The sequence below is a fragment of the Microtus ochrogaster genome, chromosome 22 (genome assembly GCF_000317375.1).
Source record: "Microtus ochrogaster isolate Prairie Vole_2 chromosome 22, MicOch1.0, whole genome shotgun sequence".
In the NCBI taxonomy this organism is placed as follows: Eukaryota; Metazoa; Chordata; class Mammalia; order Rodentia; family Cricetidae; genus Microtus; species Microtus ochrogaster.
Genome location: NC_022023.1, coordinates 1,562,889 through 1,579,210, shown reverse-complemented (window position 1 = coordinate 1,579,210; position 16,322 = coordinate 1,562,889).

Genomic DNA, 16,322 nt, shown 5'->3' with positions numbered 1-16,322 from the left:
AAGAAGAAGAAGAAGAAGAAGAAGAAGAAGAAGAAGAAGAAGAAGAAGAAGAAGAAGAAGAAGAAAAGAGAGGAGAGAGAGAGAAGGGAGAGACAGAAGAGGGAAGGGGAGAAGTGGGGGAGAGAATGGAGTGAGGCAGAAGCTGCCTCTTTGGGGCATCTTATTTCTGTCTCTTTTCAGACAGGACAAGCTCCCCCAGAAGATATGACTTGCCAAGGTCACCTAGCCAGCAGGTAATGGAGCCAATACCCATAGCCAGGCTGTCTGACTCCTGGGCAGACTCTTAACCCTACACTCTCGACCTTTTGAAGCCAAGATGGTATCTATTCAGCCCCCCTTCCTTGAGGAGTCTTAATGTGTAGGTCAGAGCTGGAAAGGGCTGGGTGGATGACCTAATCCTTGCTTCTTAGCACTTCATCAGATCAGCCCTCCCCCAACACACAGCTACGGTACCACCAGCCACTGGTCCAGAGAGGAGAGGCGAACGTCTCCTTTTTCTAAGGAGCCATGTCTTGGCCGACTTGTTTATCATTGTAGGTAGGGTCTGGCTAAATAGTGGTGGTTTCAATGCCATTCCTGAGAGTCAATGCTATTGCTATGGCTTTGAAACACAAACAGAAGAAGAATCTATTAGTCACCAAGGAGTGCAATAAGCCTGTTGAGTAATCAGCCTGCCGGCCCTGGTACCTATGAACCACAGGGGTGATAAATGAAATACCACAGACTCCGAGGCTCTGGCGGGTGGGTGTGGGGCTGTGGGAGGGGAGGCCACAGACTTCTGGACAACCTGCTTTCCAGGGTGCTTTCCCATACACTCCCAGAGACGGGGAAACTGAGGCCAGAGAGGAGACATGGTTTACTCTGGGTTGGCAGGAGGTTTAGAGATGGGATGGAGTTCAGGATGACTATCAGTGTTTGACGACAGTACGGACATGCTCTTGAGCCCAGGTCCCATAGGGTCTCTCCATCTTCCTCTGCCTTGCTTTCTTCCTCCCTCTGACATCCCCCAGCCAGTCCTGGCCTCTTCCCTCCCCTTTCAGATAAGGCTGCCAGACTTTCTAGAGAGGCTTGGAGATAGGGTGTGGCTTCCGGAATATCTAGGACTGGGGACCTAGATCTGTGTCCTGTCTACCTTAACCCAGGCTGTTTGCAGCTGTGTGGGTGGATACAGACATCATCTGGGATTTGCCTGAAGGACAGAGGTCCCAAAGAGTTCTCTAAAACCCAATCAGAGAGGGCTTCCTCAGCAGGGCTCTGACTTCTGAGCACTCAAAATTCTGTAGTTTGTATGATCCAGCTCTCTCCCCTAGTGGGCATGGTGTCACACCTCAGTTTTTCTGTTCTGTAAAATGGGCACAGGAATGTTCTTCCATTAAGGAAAACTCTGTGGATTGCAGTGTCATCAAAATTAACACTTGTGTGCTTATGATGTCTGGGTGCTGAGCTGAGTGATCCTGCAGACATACTCTCCTCTGGCTCTCGCCATGAGCTTCAGGCTAGATTTCACAGTTCCGAGCTTAGTGCTAAGGCAGTGGAGGCTCAGATGTGAGAAGAACGTGTCCAAGACTCTCACAGCAGGACCCACCTAGCAGGCACTTTAGGCAGGAGAGTAATATGCCCCAGGACAAGAGTCTTATCCAACTGTGATGGTCAATATCAATTGTCAAGTTGATAGGGTATAGAACCAGAGAGAGAAGTGGTTCCCAGTCTTCCTATGCGACCCTTTAATGTGGTTCCTCATAATGATTTCATTGTTACTTCATAACTGATTATGCTACTGTTAGGAATCGCAAATATCTGTGCTTTCCAATGGCCTTAGGTGACCCCTGTGAAAGGGTCATTTGATCCCCCCCGCCCGTCCAAAATGTTGTGCCCCCTCGGGTTGAGAAACACTGTGATAGAGCGGCTGGTGAGGTGGCTAAGCAGGGAAATTGCTTTCTGTGCAAGCCCAACAACCCGAGCTTCATCTGGGGACCCACAGGAGGAAGCTGGACATAGAGCACGCATCTGTGATCTTAACACTCCTACTTTGAGGTGTGTGTGTGAAAATAGAAGAACTGCCCAGAAGGGTATAGATCAGCTTGCAGGACACAGCAGAACAAAAACAAGAGAGACCCTGCCTCAAGATGGAAGATGCAAACTGACTCCTGAGAGGTGTCCTTTGATGTCTTCACCCACACATCACAGCACCCGTGTGCCAGGATTCAATCACACACGTTAGCATGATTACAAACTTAGGCTCGCCCCAGTGACAAACCTCTAGACAAGTCTAGGGAGTTTCTAAGCTGGGTTAGCTGAGATTAGAAGACCCAACCTGAACGTAGGTGGTACCATTTCATGGACTAGGAAAAGAGATGAACCCCAGTGCCCATCTCTCTCTGCGATCTAACCATAGATGTGATGTCACCAGCTGCCTCAAGTGCCCACCTCCACGCCTTCTGTACCCTCAAGCTCTGGACCAGAACATACCCTTCTTCCTTCCTTAGGTTATCAAGCATTTTGCCACAGCAATAGACAGAGTGGTGAGGACACTGCCTGGAGAGAGGGGGCCGTCCCTTAGAGCAGAAGGCAGAGCAGTGCCTGCGGGATGAAGTCCTGGTGATAATCACTCGGAACCTGTGTTATGTCACTAGCCATGGGCTGCCTGGTGCCCCAGGAGCAAAGATTCTGGTTTCTCTAAATACCATGCCCCATTGTAGAAGTGGTTACACAAGATATCTATTAGTTACAAATTGAAGAAAATAATGATTCATAGTACTTAGCAAATATATTGGTGGAGGCCACAGGTAGGCCTGCTAAAGTGCATCCTGACATCCTGACTAGGATTCAGCTGCTATTTGGTGGCACTTTGAGCTCTCGGGTTGGCAAGAGCCAGTGATCTGATCAGCTAAGAATACATTGTAAGGTGAGGATGTTAGGTCAGTCTCAGAAGTGCAGACGCTTTCAAAGGGACTAAAAATAGCCCAAGATAATTTGGCTCTGGTCTGCAACATTTTAACTCTCCACAATCTCAGAGTTTAGACATTTGGCCCTTAGAATCTTAAGATGGGTACTCCTCCCCTTTCCTTCTGGGAACTTCATTTCACTGCAAGATGGCTGGCTTAATTACTGTAGGATTTTAATTTACAGGAATGACTTAGTGTTTGGATGCAATTGTCTCTGGTGCTAGGGGTGAGGTCATCTCCACCAGTGAGGCCTTGGGTTGGGGTGATGCTTCTGGAGAAGATGTCAGCTCAGGGTGAGCTCTGGGTCAAGGCAGGGCTGCCTGGGAAGTGTGCCGGAGGTGCCCTTGCCTGTGGATGCTCTCTCAGAGCAAGGTGGCTTTTCTAGGTTTACATGGAGGATTTGCACCTGTGACCTGTGCCTCAGTGACAGCTCCTAGACCCTTTGTCAGAAGTCTGCAGTAACCAGAAGGCTATAGAGCTACATCAGACAGGGTCTAAATGGGTTTCCTTTCAAATGAGCATCTGCCTGATGCTAATGCTAATGGCTAATGGGTGCCCTCTATCTGGCCCCTAGCTCTTTTCAGATGGAGACAAAATGGGAAACTTGTGAGGGTTAAGCGTTTGGGGCAAAAGATGCGAATTTTATAGGTTTATTTCCTGGTGGTGGGTTGACCACTTTTCTCATCTCTGTGAACCCATGCTTTTCAGAAGAAGCTTAAGGGAAGAAGGATTTACCTCAGCTCACAGTTTGAGAGGGGACAATCCGACACAGCACAGCAGAGATCACTGCAGCTGGAGCACAGAGACGGGCCTTTGTTACACTCAGAGGAGGCAGAGAGTTCTGGCTGGAAGCAAAAGCAGCCTGTATCCTGCAGTCCCTCCCGATGGTTTGAAGGCTGCCAGCTCGGCCTCATGTCCTCTGTTCTCAAATACCATTGCTAGAGAGTGTTCAAACACGTGTACTCATGGGGACATTTCTTCTCCAGACCACAACAGGTGAAAATATTAGAAGAAATTTAGGGGGGCTGGAGAAAGAGCTTAACAGTTAACAGCAGCATGTAGTGGTCTTGTAGAGAACCCATGCTTCTTGCTTGATTTCTAGCATCCACGTCAGGCAGCTCACAATTGCCTGGACCCAAAGCCTGTGGCTTCCTTGAGTATCTGGGTTCATGTGCACATAATCCCCACCCCAGATGTACATGCATACACATAACCAAAAATAACTAAAATAAATCTTTTTGTTTGTAGATAGGGTTTCTCTGTGTACCCCTGGGCTGTCCTGGAACTCATTCTGTAGACCAGGCTGGCCTTGAACTCAGAGATCTCCCAGCTTCCTGAGTGCTGGGATTAAAGGCATAAACTACCACCACCCAGCTCAAAAATAAATCTTTTAGCAACAAGTAAAAGGAGGTTGAGCTGGGGTGATTACTCATCTGGCAAAGCACTTACTTTGTAAACTTGAGGACCCGACTTTGATCCCCAGAGCCTACTGGGCCTGGTGGCATGTGTTTGCAATACCAGCGCTGGAGAATCAGAGACAGGCAGACTCCCGAGGCTTGCTGGCTAGCTAGTCTAGCTTACTCACTGAGCCCCAGGCCAGTGAAAGATCCCGAGCAATGAGAGCCAAGGCTGATCCTGACTGCCACATGCGTGCACACATGTGTGTATACGCAGTCACAAACACAAGCAGTAGGGGAGGGGATGGATGGGGCTCTTGGCAAGCCAGTTGTCTGGGACTCAAGGACGTGAAAACTCTGGCAAAAGCCTCTCCCAGAATCCAGCCTTGTGGGTTTTGAGACGTGCAGATGTGTGTTAGTGTTGTTATCCGTGTCTGTGACTCAGAAGGAATAGGGTGCACTTAAGCAAGTCTTGTGACCTTGAGATGTGTAGGGCTAGATGGGCCGTCACCGTTGCAGAAAGGTCCCAGCATTCTCTGTCTTGAAGGGAACATATCTAGGCAATGACCCAGCTGTCTGTAGTAGATTGAAGATGGCATCCTTTGGTAGACAGCGTGTCCCAGGCTGACATGGTTGGTGAAAAGCTTGGCAGGTGTCACTTCTCCACAGGGAACATCCTAGCTAAGGCAGAGAGTGCAGCAGCAGGCACCACACTCCATCACATGAGGTGAACAGGCATTTGCAGTCTGCGAACCTTCAGTGTGACTTGTTCACTGAATCCGAGGGTCCCCGGGAAGCCAAGCAGCTAGGAGAGAGAGGATGGTGTGCCCTCCAGGGTCCAAGCACTTGGCAGGAGACTGAGGACTTGGGAAGCCACTACTTCTTGCAAATAGAATATGCTAGAAGGGCCAGCTTTGCCTCTCTCCTGCCTTAAAGAGGCTCCTGCAGCTGCTTCTGTGGTTTAAAGCACATTCGGCCCCTGGTTAACAGGGTCTGAAGCCCAGGTTCGGGGGGCACTGTTTCCATGAGTCTGTTAATAGCCAGGCTGCATGATGGGAACCTGAGACTGTGTGTGTGTGTGTCGGGGGGAGATGACAGCAGATGTCCAGAAAGAGGGGGAGCACAGAAGTGAAGTGTCAGAGCAGAAGGAAGCCCAAGCTGCAGTGTGGCTCTCTGTTTCATCTGGGAACTCGGACTCTATCCAGCCCCTGGAAGGTCTCTGGGAAGGGCTCTGAAGACCACAGTAGCTGTGCATGGTGGTATTTCCAGCCCGGTTTTCCTCAACATCCAGGTGACCTCTGCACAAGGGCAGGACGACTTCAATTTATTCCTAAGCCAGGTGATGGTGGCTCACGCCTTTAGTCCCAGCAGAGGCAGAGGGAGGCAAAGGCAGGTGGAACTCGGTGAGTTGGAGGCCAGTCTAGTCTACAGAATGAGTTCCAGGATAGCCAGGTCTACGCAGAGAAACACTGCCCCCCCCCAAAAAAAATGGATGAGGGAGACATCTAGTCTCCTCCTTCTCTTCCTCACTCCACCACTGCCACCTCCTCCTCCTCCTCCTTCTCCTCCTCCTCCTCCTCCTCCTCCTCCTCCGCCTCCTCTGCCTCCAGAGGCTGTCTGCCCCAGGCAGATGAACTCACACTCTGATGTGGCTTGGCCACACTTAACTGAGCATTTTCCTCTAAACACAATGAAAATCAGGCAATGCATTGCAATGCGTCGTCCTTCACTGTTAGAAAACTCTGCTATGGGAAAGGCTGCCTTCACCGCCTCAGCCCCTTTCCCCGCTGGGTTTTCCTATTCCTCAGAGCCCAACCTCTCAAGAGAATTAGAATTCTAAGGCTTTAGAATCATAGGATAATGGAGGTTTAGGCTCATGTAATCCCAGATTCCTCCAGTCACGGAATCAGAGGGGGCACAACGATAATCTTAAGGCTTTATTATGTTAAAACCAGAGATTCCTTACTCAGGATCTCTGCATTTGGAATCCTAGCATCTCAGCCAGCTTGCCTGTGTAAAAAATGTCAAACTGCACCCAAGAGACCCACCGCTTATGGCAGGCATGAAGATCCCCGTCTGGGGTCGCAGAGCCAGCGTGGACGCTGTGGACCAGTCCAGCTAAAGAAGAGCCCAGGGTTCTCGCCATTGTGGGAAGAAGAGCAGGATACAGAGAACGAGTCTGACCCCAGCCCTGCAGCACCCAACAGGCCTGCCTGGAGAGCGGTCACACAACTGGCCTTCTGTACGCAGCAGGGACATGAGGAGGACATGAGAGGCTCTTCCACTGCCGCTCACCTCCCGTCATTTTCTAAGCTCTCTCGCGAGACGGAGTGTGTGGGGGCCAGATGAGGCTCAAAGACGGACAGCTGGAAACACAGGTGTCTGTGGTCAAAAAAGGAACCGAGGACACCAACTTCGCCCCAGCAGGGAGGGCGCAGTTTAGCTAAGCCTTTCTTGGGCTTCACCTCCACCTTCCTTTCCCCGACAACCATGCTGTCCAGTTCCTCACATGTAGCCGGCAGAGAACAGCATCCTTGGCTGAGTCCAATCTGCCCTGCTCCTGGGAGTGGCTGTTTCGCTGAGAAACTTAGAACTTAGTTCCCCAACGACCCCAGTTCTTTGAGGTTGTGGGAGGAGCTAAATATAGGGGGAGGAACTAAACGCTCCTGATTTTGTAATCTACAGCCAACAGCCTACAGCAAGGCATCCAGTCTCCTTCTGCACTAGATGAGACCTCAACAGCCACATAACCCATCTGTTGGGGCCACATCTCTACAGGGTCCGTGTGTTCTGGATCAAACAGTGAGGAACTGACCAGGCTGTATCCGTATCCTAGCTCCTCCACCTCCCTAGGCTCTTTTCTCTTTACACTCCTCCCCACAGGGTGGCATTCGATCTTCCCAAGTTGAGTTGTTTAAGTATTGAGGGGGTTGAGGCTGGAGGCCTCCTTTCAGGGACATCAAAGGCCACCAAGCTTCCCTCCCCCTCTGTGGGAGGTCTGAGCCCCTGCCCTGTCAGCATGCGGCAAAGTCAAGTTCCCTCCGCAGGGGCAGGCATGCTGGGGGCAGAGGAGAGAGGAGGCTGGGATGGGATCAAGTTGCCCTGAATGGAAACAAACTCCAACCCCAAACCAAACCCAAATAGAGATTCCAGGAGGAATTGGGTGTCCCAAGCAGCCTCAGGCTAGGCTGGGACAGGGAAGACAAAGCAATGAACTCAGGGCTCTGGGCTCCCCAAGGGCTCTGTGGTTCCCAGGCCTCTGAAAGCCAGCCAGCCTGCTCTTCCCTGGGAGACCCAGGCAGATGGAATTCTAGCCTGTGAGCCAGCAGCCTCTGTTTACATCTGTCAGACAAACATCCACACAGCCCGGAGGTGGCTGAGAAGAGGAGGCCAATGCCATTGCACCTCAGTTAGCAACATGAAAGGTGCGGGCAGATTAAAGTATCTGAGCCAGCCCTTAGCATCTCCTAGGACGCTCAGTTGGGGACCCTAAGAAACAGCAACACAAGGTAAAACTGGGCCCTGGTACTCATGAAGGCGCTAAGAAGCACCTCAGCCTGATCGTTGTCAGGGAGACTGGTGTGAAGGGAAGAGCCCCAAACCGTGGTCTTGGGACGGCCCCTCTCTTTGCTCTCATTGGCCCAGCAATGAGGCTGATTGGGGCCCCTCTTGGTATTATAGGGATCATGGAGGTGCAGAAGGGGCAGGCGCTCAGAGCAATGAGCGGACTGGGGATAGGGAGGGAAAGAAGGGCTCCCTCTGCTTTCCGGGCACCTGGACATCTGTCTGCTCCTTGCAGGAGCAGGGAGGGCCAGCTCTGGGCCTTCGTGGCCTTTTGCGGTGGGGTTTGGAATGTGCCTACCATTTTGGTTTATACTCCCTCCTGTAGGGTTTTCCACGTGTCCCACAGGCTCCTCTTGTCTCTTGTGAACGTATTTTCTCTTAATATCATCCATCTTTGACATTTACGGGTCGGTAATTCCTTCTGGGATGACTGAGGGTCTTAGAGCCTCCCTGGAGGTCAGGCCTGAGAGCTAGAGCCCCCACCGCCATATTTATCGAACCCCAAGCCTGACTCCTGATGGCATCAGGGTGCACATGTGACTGAGGTTGGTCCACACATACTCTACTGCTGAATCTGTGCTTTGGATTCCGGAGTCAGGTATGGCTGCTCTTGAGAAGCTGGGTGGAAGACTATGGAACTCCTGTGGTCTGCCCCCAGTCCAGGAAACCAGATGCCAACAGACACAGTTATAAGGTGCTCTGTGCCTTGCCACCTCCATTCTTGGGTGCATTGAGCTCCCAAAAGACGGAGGTTGGCCCTCACCCTCTAGTGTCTTCATGAATCATGTCTTTAAAACAAGGAACTCTTTTGGCCTAGCTTGCTTTCAAGTCTTAACAGCTGATTCATTTTACACTTAAAACTGGGAGGATTGAGAACTCCCCCTGCCTCCTGTGAATTCAGTCAGCAGCCAATGCTCTAAGGCAGCTCCTCCCCCAGTGAAAGCCTCCTCCTCTTCTTGATGTCCTTGTCCCTTCAGGGTCTCATGCCACCTGTACGTGTACACAACGCTATTTCCATTTTGTGTTCTTTGTTCAAACAGCTCAGCCTGCTCTACTCTTGATAAAGACCCAGGAAATCAAAGAACTGCCTAGGAGAAGCCATGCAGGGCCTCATGTTGAGGGTCATGGGAAGAAGCAGCCCACACCATCCTGAAAGGCCTTCTTAAGTAGCCAGAAAGGCGGTATGTAATTCCTCCAGTCACAGCTTTGAGCCCCGCCAATTGCAGGCTCTGCACTGACTCAATCGATCACAGGCTTCTTGCTGAGTCACCGAGGTTTGTCCATCTCCTGTCCCCAGAGAGTATGGCTGGAGGGTAAACTGGATTCTTTGGAGCTCACCACGACTTGTCTTTTCTCCAGAATTGTCTTCCAAAGCAGGTGCACTGTCTGGAGCCGTTGCGACGGGAGCGAGCCTATCCGAAGCAGGAGTTGGGTTTCAGTAGCAGCTGTGAATCCCGGGGTCCTTCCAGCTGGAGTGGACCCTCCTAGGAGTGACCACGCAATGTTCAAAGCAGCCAGGCCACCATGATGACAGTTCAGATGGTTGTCAAAGACAGGGCTGCTGGCTGGCTGGCTCCCTGGCAGACAGACATCAGGGAAGGGTGTGTGGGTGTCATTGAAGGGACTGAAAGCCCTGCTCACCACAGTTTTGCTCATTCACAGGAAAACACACACACACGTGTGTGTGTGTGTGTGTGTGTGTTTACCATAGAGAATAGAGACTTACCATGTAATTGACATTCTCAACACTTCTTGACCCCTATCCAAATCCCCATAGGGAGCACCGGGTCTCTCTGATCATTGTCACTCATGGAGCTTCTGCTGCCTGCTCAAGCTCTCTGGCAGACAGCATTTGCGCCCCTGCCTCTCACTGAGTCGCACCCAGAGGGACAAGAATGACATCATTCCTTGCTAAGCAAGGCCTCCCCTCCCTTCCAGGCCTGCCCCAGCTCTGGCCTCAGCCACTCCTCTCCTCCTTTTTCTGGTTACAGTTTTATGCTGCCTGTATTCTTGGGGGGCTTACTGTGTTCCCCCAATTCTGTGATTCTCCACATTGCTCCTATTCCAAGCAGGAGCATTCTTGATGGAGTGGGTCCTGAGATTCAGAGCCTCTGTGCTTCTCAGTGACTGAGGGACTGAGAGCAAAGAGGTTACAGGAGCTGTTGTAGGCTGAATTGAGTTCCACTCCCCAGTTTGTGTTGGTTTTCTGAACCGAGGTTCCTGTAAACATCTAGACTTTGTCACTTGGGTCCTGGGGATCAGACTCGGGTCCTCAAGCTCACAAGGCAAACATTCTACAGAGGAGTCATTTCCCCGGTGAGTTCTCTGCTTTCCAGTTTCTGGTGGCGGCCAGTAAGCCTTGGCTTTCTGTTCGGACCAGCCGCTGGTCCTGTTTAACTTCAGGGGGTGAGACTCAGCTGAGAGATGGGTCACGGGGTGGTGGTAGGACTGCATCTTACCCAGGATATGTATTTATTCCCCCCCAGCCTTTCTCTCCACGAAGTGAGAAGCCTGAGCCACACACTCTGGCTGTCATGATGCTCTGTCACGGCAGCCCCAGAAACAAGAGCAAAAGACAATCAGCTGAGACCTCAGAAACCAGGAGCTGAAATAAACCTCGCGTGTCTTCAGTTGCTTGTGCCACAGGGATGGAGACACAAACCACAGCAGCCTCCTCCCCGTTCGATGGGCAGGCAAATCGAGGCTGGCAGGGTTCCAAGAGTCTTCCCTTGGCATAGGTAAATCGCGTCAGGGCCAGAGGCGGCGGTGCCACCGCCATGTTGCTCACTCTGTCTGTGGAGCCTCCACCTCCCCCAGAACATCTGCCTCTCCAGGCCCTCAGCTGCCGCATGTTTCAGGAGAACAAATTATACTCTAACAGGGGGTGAAACCAAATGCGGACCAAATAGTTTTCCACGGCAATTTCATGCAAAATTATTCCAAGGCATCCATCCGTACCCCCCCCCAAACCCTGTGTGGGGTTAGAACACATGCGGACAGAAGGACGGAGGAGCCAGAACCTAATTAGCTCTCACAGATAAATAAACACAGCACAGACGACACCACGGTCCAGAGCCGGCTAGCACATAAATCACCACTTTTATGGGACTGGTAACCTGTCAGAAAGCAGACCCCCCACCTGGTCTCTGAAAGAGAATGCCAGTGGATATCCTTGTCATCTGATCTGGCATCACACACAGAAGGGAAAGCCTGGGTCCACTACCAGACCCTCACCTCACCTGGCAGCCCCCCCAACCCCGGGCTTTACCAAGAGTGAGCACCGCATCCACGCTCACGCACCGTGCCCTTGGCAAGTCACGTGCAGTAAGCACTCAGTAAAATCCTCGAATGGCTAAGTCTCTTCCTTCTTTCCCTTCTCGGCCTGCATCTCCTAAGACTGTCTCCCTGCATCTGTGGAGCTCAGGACATTCATTCAAGATGCAAAGCCCTTGGCCCCTTGGCCAATCGGACCTGAGCTGGGTGCCATGGCAACCCATAGTGTATACAGCAAGGTGAGGTTGAAGGAAGAGGGACCGGACAGCTCTTCCAGCTCTCTCTCTGGCAGACCTGCCTGGCCCCTGCCTCCTGACAAGGCGGCAGGTGGAGGGTGATTCCCTTTTGGAGGAGACACTCAAACATCCAATGTCCTCATGTTTCCCGGAAGGCTGAATGTTACCTGTTCCCTGTGTGCCTGTTCTAGGAAGTCCCCTGGACCTGCCAACTAGACCTCTCTTCTGCGGCATTTGGCAGCAAGTTCTAATGACCACAGCTGTTATTGATCCCATGTTCTACTCCAGTGATCAGCGTGACAACTTTTAATCCATCCATACAATTAAAAACTGTGTTAAAATACACGGAATGTGCCGCTAGTGACATTGATAGTGATGCTCACCATTCTCTGGTTCCAGAACCTTTCTGCCACCCCCAGAAGGACGCCCCCTTCCCATGATGCTTGTAATGATCTCCACCTCCCTCATGTTGGCCTCCGGCTCATAGCCCTTCTGCCTCTGCCTCCCAAATGCTGGGTTTACAGGCCTGTGCCACCACACTCAATGAACGTGGTGCTGGAGACTGAACCCATGCTAGAAAAGTGCTCTCCCAGAGAGCTAACCCTGACCCTCTCTTCTGCTTCTTCATGATCTAACATAGGGAAGGGAGCATGAAACATCTTCAACTTACCACTGAGGATACCCAGGGCTGTGTGCACCTACCATGCACTGAGGATACCCAGGGCTCTGTGCACTTACCATGCACACACATGTAGGCTGACACACAGCCAGGCTCCACCCGATGCCCAGAGAGCCTCTGTCTCTGGCCTCCTCCTGAAACTAGGCTGCTTCAGCTGGGGATGCTAGGCCTCTTTCCTTGGGATGTGTGAAGGAGCAGATGCTGCCGCTAGTTCAGAACTCAGTCTTGCTCACCCAGTAAATCCAGGCTGTTGGCTGACGGGCTGAGAAAGCTCCAGGGTCAGCAGTGGAAGGTGGCAGGGAGGATGCCGGAGGGCGTGTTGGTTTTGGCCCCTGGGCAGATGTTGACATTGTTCCCAAGGCTGGCGCGGGGTTTGATGGCACACCCTCAGCCCCCAGCTCACACCTCTAGGCCTCTGCATGCACCATTTCCTCTAGCTGGACTCTTCCCCCTACAATTTCTCCCAGCTGTATGTAGCTCCTATTTATCCTTCAAAACCCAAACAATGTCACCTCTGCCGTGGGACTGGCAGTGAGCTCAGCCCCGGTGCTGGCAGCAGCGGGCTCTACACTTGGGAATACAAAGTGAGTCTGGCCTGCGGCCCTGTAACGGTCGCCTAGCTAAGGGCTCCCTTTCCTGCATCCCTGCAGCCCCCCCTTTTCTCCATCAGAACACCATTCTTCTCATGCGGAGCAATCCGATCCCTGCTGTCCTATTAACGCTTGAGACAAGAGTCTCCAGAGCATCCAGGCCAAGAAATCAAGACAATTCTTAAGACAGCTTTTTTGAGAGATAATTTCCATTCTAAGCCACGTTCCCATTAGAGTTACAGTCAATAGCTCTTGGTATATTGCTTTTTAATGACTTTTTTAATTATGGGGAAATATCTAACACATAAAATTTGGCATACAAATCATGTTTTTATTTATTAGTACACATAAATTATAGGGGATCAAAGATTGTATTGTGAAATTTTAAACCACGTTTTAGAGTTATTTTGTGTGTGTTTGTGCATGTGTGTGTGTGTGTGTGTGTGTGTGTGCATGTGTGTGGGGGGGTGGGTGGGTGCGTGCGTCACAGAGTAACCAACCTTCAGGAGTCGGTTCTCCCTTCTACGGCGTGGGCTCCAGGGACGGGACTCAGGTTGTCAGGCTTGGTGGCAGCTGCCTCTGACCTCGGAGCAGAATTTAGTCCCAACAGCTGCATTCATGATACTATGTGGTAAAGATCTTGCCCTGGTCACTCATTCTTCTATTGCCATGATCATGACAACTCTCATAAAGAAAAACATTTAATTGGATCTGGCTTACGGTTTCAGACGTTCAGTCTGTTATCATCACGGCGGGGAGCATGGCGGCTTGCAGGCAGACACGGTGCCAGGGAAAGAGCTGAGAACATGGAAGATAGCAGTACCGAGAGTGATGTAAATTATAACAACCCAGCTCAAGAGGTTTCAGAAGGGAAGAATATTAATAAGTGGCCTAGAGACCATTCTTGTGATATTTTGGCAAAGAACATGACTGCTTTTTGCCTCAGGCAAAACTGAAGAGTTTTGGACTTACGCTGTGTCTCTTCACAAGAGATCAACGGCTAAGACACAGTCGAGAGTCCAGGTTCAGGCAGACCTGGTTCGGTCCTGTTCTTCCACTCACTAGTGATGTGTTCCTTCCTCCAGGTTCCACGTGTCCATCTGCAAACTGGGGCTGCCTCAGATAACCACCGGGAAGACACAATGAGGTAGTGAGGATAGAGGTCCTGAGGGCTGTGGAACCCCACACATGCCAAGACTGTGTGCCTTGATCACCTCTGTGCTGTGTGACCTTGGGCACGTCATTGGCCCTTTCTAGACTCAGCCTCTATCTAGTTTTGGCAAAATGATTTGGATGAAGCAATCCTAAGGGCGTTCCCTGGTCTGGCCCCCACTACAGCATCAGCTGGGGCTTATGTTCCTATCGCTGAGAACTTATCGCCTATCCCAGTAGCCATAGCAACCATAGTTTACCACGAATCATGGCTACAAGTGACTGACTAGGCCTGAGAGCTGAGGTGGCTGTGCGTTTTAAGCCTTGTGTGTCTTAGGCAGACACCATGTGTGGTGGACAGTCATGAGGGACTGAGTTAGGACAGGTGGTGTATGCTAGCAAACCAAGTTAAGGATCTGGGACTAAAGTCCCCTATAAATAGGGGACCTCCTAACTCCAGGACCTCCTAACTCCAGGAACTCCTAACTCTCCTGCCTCTGTCCCCATCCCTTCAGCCTTTCTCAGACCTGTCCCAGGAAGACATCCTGCTGAGCATCCCTGACCCAGAGGCTCCTCTCTCTCCTGCGGCTCTTCCTCACCCAAGTCCTGGGTACTTTGCTTCACCTGCCTTCCTCCTAGGAGACAAGTGAAATGGCTTCCTCTCCCGGTTAGGGGGACTGGCGCCTTCCCTTCTGTTTTCTGAGCACACAAACCCTCCAGAGCTGAAGACAAGAGTACAGGAATGAGTGTTCCATCCTCTCCTCTGGCACATGGAGGCTCAGCCTTGGTTTCCTCGGTTTCCTCCTCTGAACAGGGAAGGGATTGGCCTCCTAGGTTTATCTAAGAGCTTCCACGCTTGCTCTTTGTTCAGAATGTCACCTGAACTGGGAATACCAGCCCCTCTTTGCATGAAGGCAGCACAGGCTGCTATCCAGGAACCACGACAAGCTGGGAAGGAACAGGGCAGAGACCGCTGCTCACCCTTACACACACAGGAGTGTGTCTCTCACCTACTGACTAACATCAACCAAGACCTGTGCACACTCCACTGACTGGCTGTTTTATCAACTGGAAGACCAGACTCCAAGGCAGGCAGGTGCCTGCCAGATTCATACATGCAGGTGAAGCGAAGGTGGAACTCAAGGCATTACACAGCTTCATGTCTGTGTCGCAGCCTCGTCCTGATGGGATAGCCCTGACTCTGACCCTCCTGGGTATCATGGGCTGCTCTCAAGGCAGCGGAGTCTGTTCTGGACCACTGAGAGAGCAGCCCATGACATCCAGAAGTCTCCCGAACAGCCATGTTTGATGCCTGAATCCCAGAAATAGAACTCTCACATTGGGTACAGTGTGTGTCCCAGGCCCATTTCTCAAACCCTGTGTGTGTGTGTCCTTCCAAGTCCCTCCCCTAAGTCCCTTAGGGATATGCAGGGTCCTGGAAGGAGGAAGCCAGGGGTGGCGGGCCCAGCCCCCCGGTGGGAACATCTCCCCCCACCTGGACCACCCTACCAGCGGATGCCCCAGGATACGGCGGATCAGTGGTGCGAAGGCTGCTCATTTCCTCTGGCCCGGAGACAGGCCAAGCCACACAGAGCCATAGTTGGCTGCCCTTATCTTGGGAAGTTCCGCCTGCCCCAGCCGGAAGAGGCAGCCCCACAACCTTGGTCTCACCTTTCTTTACCTCCTGGAAGCTGAGGAGGTAGGCAGGGTTCAGGTCACACAGGTTCCCCTCCTATGGGAGTCTGGGTTTAACCTGAAGGCGGTGGGAGACATCAAAGTGGCCTAGATAGAACAGGACCTGGGGCTCGTGGGGGCTTCAGAAGGGCCACCCTTAGGAGAAATCAGCGAAGAACTGGTCCGGGTGACGCTAGAGAAAGGGTGGTGGGATGCCGCGGATGGCGGGAGGCGGCAGATGGAGGGAGGCCAGCAGCATCTAAAAATGGGGCTAGGACAGGGCAAAGCAAGGCAGGACGCCACTTTCCTTTGCTTAGAGCCTGTATCCGAGAATATACACGACTCGCGACACTTGTTTAGGACATAGCACCAGCCCACATAGACCCTCTCCTAAGGGTCGCGCCCTGTGCTTTGTCCCACGCACTTCACCAGAGCCTTTGTGACAGCAGTTGGATCTGTCTTCGCCCCGCTAGACCGGCTCTCTCCACGGCAGACATCCCATGACTACAGGCCTCCCAAGCCTGCACTCTCCACATGCTGAGAAGCGTGACCTACTGCAGCTGGCGGTTCCCTGTCGACGCCCAGCTACATCTCCCCGGCCGCTGGGTGAGAAGACAGGGCAGCAGCTGGTGGAGATAACTCAACGCCCTAGGTGCTGGACCCTGAACGCAGTGCTGGGGCTGGCGGAACAGCATTTCTTGATGGTGTGACCTAGCTTGCTTCATACTCTGGCCACCTCAAGTCAGGACACACTCATGACCCAATGCATCTTACAAAGTCAGGAACCCAGTGATAGGCGGCAGCGTGGCAGT